General features: G+C 43.8%; 1 long non-coding RNA gene across 1 annotated transcript; it reads right to left on the bottom strand.

Moving 5' to 3' along the window:
• Positions 1 to 8,736: 8,736 nt before the first annotated feature.
• On the bottom strand, positions 8,737 to 9,315 carry LOC136838370 (uncharacterized). The gene is made up of 2 exons (XR_010852959.1): positions 9,107 to 9,315; positions 8,737 to 8,885 (listed from the first exon to the last, which is right to left on the bottom strand). It is a non-coding gene; the product is annotated as an uncharacterized lncRNA (long non-coding RNA).
• Positions 9,316 to 9,610: the final 295 nt, after the last annotated feature.

The following is a 9,610-nucleotide window of genomic DNA, read 5'->3' as shown; positions in this document are numbered from 1 at the left end:
AAATTACAGTGAGATAAAATAAGTTAAAAGATTATATATATATATATATATATATATATATATATATATATATATATATATATATATATATATATATATATATATATATATATATATATATTTCTGACTCACATCAGGATCGAACCCGGGTCTTTCAATTGAAAGACCAGAGCGCTGCCAATCAGGCCACACAAGTCATAAAAGAAGTTGTGTGACCTGGTTAGCAGCGCTGTGGTCTTTCATTTGAAAGACCTGGGTTCGATCCTGATGTGAGTCAGAAATTTATTTCTGTTCCACACGTACTTGTGTGTTGATATTTCTTCCATATATATATATATATATATATATATATATATATATATATATATATATATATATATATATATATATATATATATATATATATATATATATATATATATATATATATATATATATATATATATATATATATATATATATATATATATATATATATATATAGAAATGCAAGTAAGTTTTTCCTCTTAGCTCCTCCGAAAGCTAGTATGACGTAATATTAGTTAAAAAGAGAGAGAAAAACAGCGTGAAGGGGCTCTCTCTCCACTCTTAATAAATGAAGACTTCTGCCGCATCAGCAAAGTCTTGAAACTTTCGGCTGTAACTGGATGTTCTTGAAGAAGTCGAATTAGAGAAACTTTGAGGTAATCAAATTCATGAACCATACAGTCTCACTCTCTTCCTTAATCTCTGTCTGTCTGTCTGTCTCTCTCTCTCTCTCTGTCTATATATCTATTCGTATAGGGAGAGACATCAGACAAGAGTTCGTTTATGTTTTGAAGATCTTATAATAAAAACCATATCTTAGCTTTGGCTGGCCCTTTAGAATAATAGAATTGCAGTTATGATTAGATCGTATCATAATTATAAACTTTTTCCTCGAAATCATATATTGTCAAAAGTTAGACTTGTACATTGTTGGAAAGTTTATATGAATCCAGTATATAATTTTTGGTTTTCTGTAAAAGAAAACTATTGTGCCAACTTTCTGTCCGTTCCACTTTTTCTGTCAAAGCACTTTCTGTCCTCCCTCAGATCTTAAAACTACTGAGGCCACTAAAGAGGGCTGCAAATTTTCGGTATGTTTATCATCCACCCTCCAAAGATCAAACATACCAAATTGCAGCCCTTCGGCCTCCTCAGTTGATTTTATTTAAGGTTAAAGTTAGCCATAATCCTGCATCTGGCAACGATATAGCCATACCACCAAGGGCCGTGGTTAAACATGGGCTGCGGCTGATACAGCATTATACTTGAAAGATAGATCTATTTTCGGTGGCCTTGATTATTTATTGCAAAGAAACTTCGGCGCATTTTTTACTTGTTTATATTTATTTTTGATAACTGAATGTTTTGAAACCATACCCAAAAGGTTTTAACTAACGTTCATTTTCTCTGGTAAGAAGAAGTCCCTGTGAACCAAAGGTAAAGTACCACAGCAGCAAATATTGGTTCATAAGTGCCACTGTATATTATAAAATTGTGATTGATTTTGATGAACTAGTTCAATGTAACTAATTTCAACTCAGTATCACTAAAACACAGAGAGAGCAAAAGTAAAATCAACCTTACATGGTTATTGTTTGAGATAACTAACTTAATCACTTTTAACTACAGTATATGCATGAAGTATAATACCTTACAGAAAAGTATATTTCGTATGGTTTCAAAGGTCAGGTAATTGTAGCTTCTCTAATTGATAATACCATCAACATGAATCACAATTGTTACAGAAATCAAGTGCGACTGACCATAACTATTTTAAATAGGAACATTCCCTATTTTCTGAGATTGGTCAGAACCTAATGGACCCCTTATTCCCAGATTTAATAAGATTTTTGAACTTTCTGTGTAAAGGTATAAAAAGTTCTCATGTATAATTGCCAAGCCTGGTTAATGTTTCAGAAAACTAAAAACTACCCGAAATATAGAGCTTTGATGTTTTCTCTTGTCATTTTGTTTTTAAGGCCATATTTATATTATATATACATATATATATTCTACAATTTTTAACAAATATATATATATTATTTTACGTTTTCCGTGGTTTTAGTTTGAAATATGCTCTGTGAGACAGGTAGCAACGATTTAAGGTAATTTAGCCTTGTGGTTCTGACTTCGTGGGTACGGAAAACGTAAAAAAGAGGAAAACAAAGGAGAATTTCATATGAGCTTAGGGCTCTTGTTACTGAGGGAAATATTACGTAAAACACGTGGGCAAATTTAAAGGAGTGTATTTACATAAATGATATCAGTACGGGAAAGAGGAACTCAAGTAGATTACTATCCTGAAGGAGATTCCTACGGGATTGAATGAAACTGGGGATTCCAGACACAGTCCGAGAAGCTTCCACGAAATAGGATCCCTCTGAAATGAGAGATATGCACATTATACGCCAGTAATGAAAATAGACAAAAGAATAATGAATTCGAAGCTGCACTGAGGGGTGCCAAAGGAGTAATAAAGAATTAATACTGCCGATGCAAGAGGCGCACGGACATTAGACAAGGGGAGATTTCTGGCTTTCTCCTTAAGAAAATATTACGAGACAAAAGCGTGACTGAAATGGGGCTCTTCCAGGGCACTTTACCTTAGCAGATTTTCCGAGGGCGCGTAGAAGGCGGTCCGTGGATGACTTGCGATTTCCGAGGACGAGTTTCTTCCACGTGGTGAGATGCAAGGGCTTCCGTAAAGGGGCAAGGCGATGGGGACTCCTCGAAACTCCAAGCAATGGCGTGTGGGCTCGAGGAATACGGTCGAAGGGCACGAGGAAAAGTATACTTTGGAAAGGGCCACGTGGTTAGGATGCAAGGGCATTGGTGGGGCCAGGTGTTGAGGGACGTCTTCACAAGTTCACCATATCTTCCAGCCCGCGTGTGTGTCGAGACCTCGTGGGCTTTTGCCTTTATCCCCTCCTATGGGGCAGGGGTGCGCCCAACACAGATGCTTTGACTCATTGCACCTGCTGCCCGCAGGGGAGGTTTTGGCCTGTAGGAGAAACACCTGGGCCAGATTACTTTTGCCTCGAAGGAAAGATCTTTATCAAAAATGGGAGCGCCTTTAATCTTTTAACCCTTGTTTTTAAGTCGATAGACAGATGGTCTATCGATCGGCCGGCTGGCAGTAAATGAAACAACAACAACAACAACAAAGGAGGGGGAGGCAATTTGCTAGCGAATTCTTGCTAATCATAATACCTCCCCATACAAGATGATGTACATACCTCCTTCGGGTGTGTACATCGATATTCAAGAATGAGCGGCAAATGCTTTACGTTACTCTACATTCTGCCTTGCAATGAACTTTACTCCTAAGGGTTTTATGAAGCTGTGACATTACTTTTAATAACATATTGGGACAATTTTCGTTAACAGAACGCAGTGATTTAAACACTTGCAAAAGAATAATTACTTTAGATTTGGTTACCCACTGTAACTTTATAAAGTGACTCAAACAATTGTGAATTAATTAAGATTATAGGACCACGTATATGAGGCTATGGCCAACAAATGAAAAGAAATGGTTATTGTTCAAGAATTAAAATACACGGTTACTTAATTTTAGATAAAATGCATGCGGTTAGTACAATCTGCCTTGAAGAGGCTGTGTAAATGAAAAACAGCGTTTACTTTTGTAAATGACATCCCCTTTTACGATACTGTAATGACTATACATATTCGCATTGATAATTTATCTTCATTTTAACGTACTTTGCTAGCCGGCCCCCCACACAGGATTTTGACAGTCGTATGTGGGGCGAGAGTATTCGCGAGGTTTTAATTCGCTAACCTTAAACTACGCTAATTTTATGCGTCCACTGCCTACTCAATGTTATGACGGGGCGAGCAGACAAAAGATGTGGGTAGGACAAACAGAGATCTTGGAAGGAATGGAAGGGAAAAGGGATAATAATAACAAAAGGAAAATTACCAAGACGTTACGAATGAAAACTTGACCGCATATGAAAGGCGGGACACGTCCCTCAGAGCTTACAAAAAGGGGCATTTAAATCACAAGGGCAAGAGTTTATGACTCATGATTCATTAAAATTAAAGATAAATAAATGACTAAAAGAAAGTAAATGATATTGGCAGAAGAACTAAGGGAAAAAAGTGAGGGTTTTATTGTGTTAGGCGGAATTTATCGTCCTTTGCCCTATAAATTACGGCCTGGACTATCACTTCAGTCCCAGGGCGAGGAAAGTGCACCCGAAGCGCGACTCCTTCAGGAGGGCTGACACGCACGCCCGGTGCCAAGGTATGGGCGCAGGGCGTGCCACTTCTCACTCTGTTATTCTTAATGATTTATACATTGTGTGGGGAATGGTATCCCGTATTTAATTGCCTCTTGTGGTGATAATTTAAGGGAAGATTAATAGAGGATGATAAGAGATAGCAGTTCCTGAGGAACGGAGGAAGATAGAGGAGGGCCTGACATCCCCTTCTGGATTAGGGGTGCCAAGACCTTCGAAAGATGAAATGGTGGCACAGGTGCCATGGGAGCTCTAGAGCTCTTTGTAAATTACCTGGAATGTCCCACGCCCGTGGTAATTTCGCCTCGAGCCTTTCTTAATGGGACAGTCGTCCTCGGCCGGGGAAGCGGAGGCCCGCGACCGGAGGGCGGCACGGAGTACCACCTGGGCCTGCTGATGCGACAGCTGACGCAGGGAGTGTTCCGTGCGGGTTCTACCATGATCCGTCGCGGCTCTTGTAGTTCATCGGCCAAGTGAGATATGGCAGAATCCTGACTTGCAATGCGTCGGCGACGGACTGAGGCAGAGAGGAGGCGGTCGGGGTGGCGTGAGCGGCTCGCAGGTATCGATGACCAGCTCAGGCACGGGTTGCGAGGCCGCACCTGCAGGTGAGCTTCGCGGTGGTCGGGAGGAACCGTCTCTCTGACCGACGCTGGTAGCGGTGCCAGGCCGGGGGAAGAGGGGGTCCTGAGTTGGATCCCGTGAATGGAGATCGGCGTAGCGCTCTGGCGCTGGCACTAGGGCAGAGTCAGGCGCTATCAGAGGTTTCTTGGGCTCGTCGGTCAGGACGGACGGAGCTTGGCCCTGCTCGGGGCATGCAAGTGGCACCGGCAGGAATTTGGCATCTCCTGAAGGGAGATTTGATTGGGGCCCTGGCACTGGCACTGAGGCAGGGCCGGGCACTGGAATGGATCGGGAACCGATCGAGGGGGCCACTGTACATTGTACTCAGGTGGCACTGGTGGGGACTGCACGTCCTCCTGGTACCCAGGGGCGCCAGTCTTGACTGAGGAGAAGCGGGGAGGATTACTCGCGCCCGCTGAATGATTCGGGGATGTGGACCCCTAGATTGTCGTGATTTCGGTGGGGACTGAAAGTCCTGTCCCAGGATGACGTCATAGCCTCCGGGAGATGGCTTGCTACTGCAAGATTGCAAATTTTGGATTGGTGAGGTCTTGTGACTCTCAATTGGACCGTAGGGAGTATCATTTTAAATTGATTTATTCCTCGATCGTGACGAGTTTTCGTCTATTGACGATAGCTCCGTGAGGGAACTCTGTCCCTTCGGATGAGGGATTTGTGCGCCAGTCCTCGAAAGCAGTGACTCGCGCGTGGGCTCCGCTACCTCGTGGAGGAGCCACGTATACAGGCCCCCGCCGGCGGGAGGGCCTAATGACTGGGGATCTGTGACGGCCAAGGCGACGGTGGGAGTATTTGATTTATTATTGCGTGGGCATTTTGCCCATGCGGGAAATGGCCATAAACCTTGCACGCCGTGCAAAAGGTCTAGCTAAAAGTCTTTCGCGCTGCCCCCTGTGGAGGGCAGGCGAGTTATTTGTCGGTTTTCCGGGAGAGAGGAGCCGGTTTCTTGTTCGGCACTGTTCGGAGGAATGCCCCGTTTTCTTGCAATAATGGCAAGTTAGGGGCTTGCCAGTTCCCATTTTTGTGGGAATTTGAACCTCCGAGGAGGGACGGGGATTTATCTTCCGCCCCATGGATCCTTCTTGAGGGTGGTGAGTTTCCCATATCTGCTATTCGGCAACACTCGGTGAGTGTTGCTGGGGCTTTTCCACTATATGAGTGGCGAGGGCAGGAGGGGCGTAGCGCAGGAAATGCTCGATTTAAACCGCTCGAGTACCTCGGCGGTGTTAGTGGCTCCTTCGAATCGAGCCATTTTGTCAACGCCCGCTCCAATGGTACGCAATCGGACCAAGTCTGGCCTGCTTCTCTGGGCTGCTCTCTCCAACGTCTCCTCCACCGCTCGGGGGTAATCTAAATCACGCCTTCGTAACTGCTTGGCGTCCATTTACTTTAGTACGGCTTCCCAGTTTCCCCGATCGTCTGCGGGAAGGGCGTGGTAAGCAACGAGGGCCTTTCCGCCCAGGAATTTAGTGAGAACAAGGGAGAGTTCCGCGGGGAGAGATCGCAGCACTCCAGGACTCGTTCGGCCCTTTCAAGCCATACTTCAGGCTCGGACTCCGTCCATTTTGGCATGAACAGTGAGCTTGGCTGAGGGCACTCATTCCCCTGGCAGGGGCGGGGTGGCGTGCTGTCGTTCTAGCACCTGGAGCTCATGGGCGCGTTCTCTCTCTCTCCTGCTCTTGGGCAATTCTGTCTCTCTCTCTTTCTCACGTTCTCTCTCCTCTCGTTGTTCTTGAGGCAATTCTTCTCTCTCTCTCTTGTTCTTGGGCACCTGTTCTCTCTCCTCTCTCTCTGCACGTTCTTTATCCTCTCCTGTTCTTGGGCGATTCGTTCTCTCTCTCCTCACGTTCTTTATCCTTGTTCTCTTGGGCAATTCGTTCCCTCTCTCTCTCTGCACGTTCTTTATCCTTCTCCTGCTCTTGGGCAATTCTTGCCCTCTCTCTCTCTCACGTTCTCTTGCTCTCTCAGCCTTGGCATCGTCCACTCGCTCTTGAACCCATGCTCTCAGATCTTGCCCGATAGTCCCATGTCCTTCCCAGCGGACATGTAGAATTTGAAATCCTCGTTTTGTTGGGCTCTGGTATTAGCCATCTTGAAATAATGGGTATAGGATATGTCTGAAAAGACTCAAAATTGGTTGTCTTGGAAAAGACTCAATTGTTCTTGAATCTGAAACACTCAATTGTTCAGACTGCAGGAGAATTGGATTTTATCACGCTAAGACAGGCCGATTAGCGTGAAGTCTGAGGAGACTTGTTTAAAACTGGATGATCAGTCTTGGAAAGGCGTGGTTGTTCTTGAACTGCACTTATAATGTCTCAAAAGGACTTGATTTTTGGGTTCCCACGCTCGAATGACTTGGCCACGCTGTGACGTGAAGTTTTGGATGAGTCTCTAACTGGAATTAGAATTCGCAGTCCCGTAATTAAATGTAGAATTTTAGGAGTCTGTGAGGACTGAGACACTTCTCGAGTCTCTGAGGATGTCTCAAAAGTACTTAATTTTAGGGTCTCTGAGGACTGGAATTTGGAGAAATTCTCCACTTAGCGATGACGAATTTCAAAAGTTTGTAGGAGTCTCTGAGGACTGGAATTTGGAGAAATTCTCGCCACGTGCGACGTAGAATTTTAGGAGTCTCTGAGGACTGGAATTTGGAGAAATTCTCGCCACGTGCGACGTAGAATTTTAGGAGTCACTAAGGACTGGGAATTTGGAGAGGAATTCTCGCCACGTCGACGTTCTCGAAATTTTAGGAGTCACTTAGGACTTGGAATTACGATTCGTCCCTTAGGACTTAGAAATTACTAACGGAAACCAAAGAAAAATGTTTGCTGGGAAATGAATGGGGAAAAAAAAATGCTACACACGCGGGCATGGGCGGGGTGAGGGTGCAGGTCGTTTGGCCAACACCGGAGGTATTTTTAGATTCTGGGTGAATGAACCCGTATATTTATATACCGTCTGGGATTCGGAGAATTTCCCAGTCGTCTGAGAGGATAACAGTACAACGGCCTAGTAATTTTCCCTATAAGCGGGTTTAAATTTCGCTTTCCTAACACCTAACTCGAATTCTAACTACACTGAGAGAATTTTCAGCAATGCAAGCTGACTTCGTCGTGTCCCACGTGGGAATTTATTCGCGCCTAAATAACAGTTCGCTAATTCGAAATGCGCAAAATTTATCACAGAGGAATTTCTTTCGCACTATTCCTCGAAGCAAGAATATGGCAAGGATTTTAACACAGGAATTTTCGCACTATTCCTCGAAGCAAAAGATATGGAAAGATTTTAGCACTGGTTATTTCCTAACTACCTATCCTGAAAGGCATGCATTAACGAATCTAATACGGCGGTTCTTTTCTCTCAGTGATTACATGCGTCCCTATTTCTAATTCCTAGGAACAGTCACGATTGTAAAAAGGTTTTGCTAAGATTAACACATTACTTACGTGGAATTTTCTGGATCTGTGTGCTGGTTTTACACAAAAGGTTCGTAATTGTCTCGTACCCAGCTTAGCTTTGCTAATAGCTGATCTGGCAAGTTGCAAATGCAATAAAGCAACACTAGGGGAACTGCAACTGCAAAACGAGATCTATGGCCAGGTCGCCATTTTTACGTTTTTCCGTGGTTTTAGTTTGAAATATGCTCTGTGAGACAGGTAGCAACAATTTAAGGTAATTTAGCCTTGTGATTCTGACTTCGTGGGTACAGGGAAAACGTAAAAAGAGAGGAAAACAAAGGAGAATTTCATATGAGCTTAGGGCTCTTGTTACTGAGGAAATATTACGTAAAACACGTGGGCAAATTTAAAGGAGTGTATTTACATAAATGATATCAGTACGGGAAAGAGGAACTCAAGTAGATTACTATCCTGAAGGAGATTCCTACGGGATTGAATGAAACGGGGATTCCAGCCACAGTCCGAGAAGCTTCCACGAAATAGCATCCCTCTGAAATGAGAGATATGCACATTATACGCCAGTAATGAAAATAGACAAAAGAAAAATGAATTCGAAGCTGCACTGAGGGTGCCAAAGGAGTAATAAAGAATTAATACTGCCGATGCAAGAGGCGCACGGACATTAGACAAGGGAGATTTCTGGCTTTCTCTTTAAAAAAATATTACGAGACAAAAGCGTGACTGAAATGGGGCTCTTCCAGGGCACTTTACCTTAGCAGATTTTCCGAGGGCGCGTAGAAGGCGGTCCGTGGATGACTTGCGATTTCCGAGGACGAGTTTCTTCCACGTGGTGAGATGCAAGGGCTTCCGTAAAGGGGCAAGGCGATGGGGACTCCTCGAAACTCCAAGCAATGGCGTGTGGGCTCGAGGAATACGGTCGAAGGGCACGAGGAAAAGTATACTTTGGAAAGGGCCACGTGGTTAGGGATGCAAGGGCATCGATGGGGCCAGGTGTTGAGGACGTCTTCACAAGTTCACTCCATATCTTCCAGCCCGCGTGTGTGTCGAGACCTCGATGGGCTTTTTGCCTTTATCCTCCTATGGGGCAGGGGCCAGATGCGCCTTTATCAACACAGATGCTTTGACTCATTGCACCTGCTGGAGGGGAGGCAATTTGCTGCGAATTCTTGCTAATCATAATAATATGTATATATACGTATATATATAATATATATATATATATATATATATATATATATATATATATAGGGGAGG

Source organism: Macrobrachium rosenbergii, chromosome 4 (assembly GCF_040412425.1).
Source record: "Macrobrachium rosenbergii isolate ZJJX-2024 chromosome 4, ASM4041242v1, whole genome shotgun sequence".
Classification (NCBI taxonomy): Eukaryota; Metazoa; Arthropoda; class Malacostraca; order Decapoda; family Palaemonidae; genus Macrobrachium; species Macrobrachium rosenbergii.
This window is presented reverse-complemented; position numbering and strand designations above follow the sequence as displayed.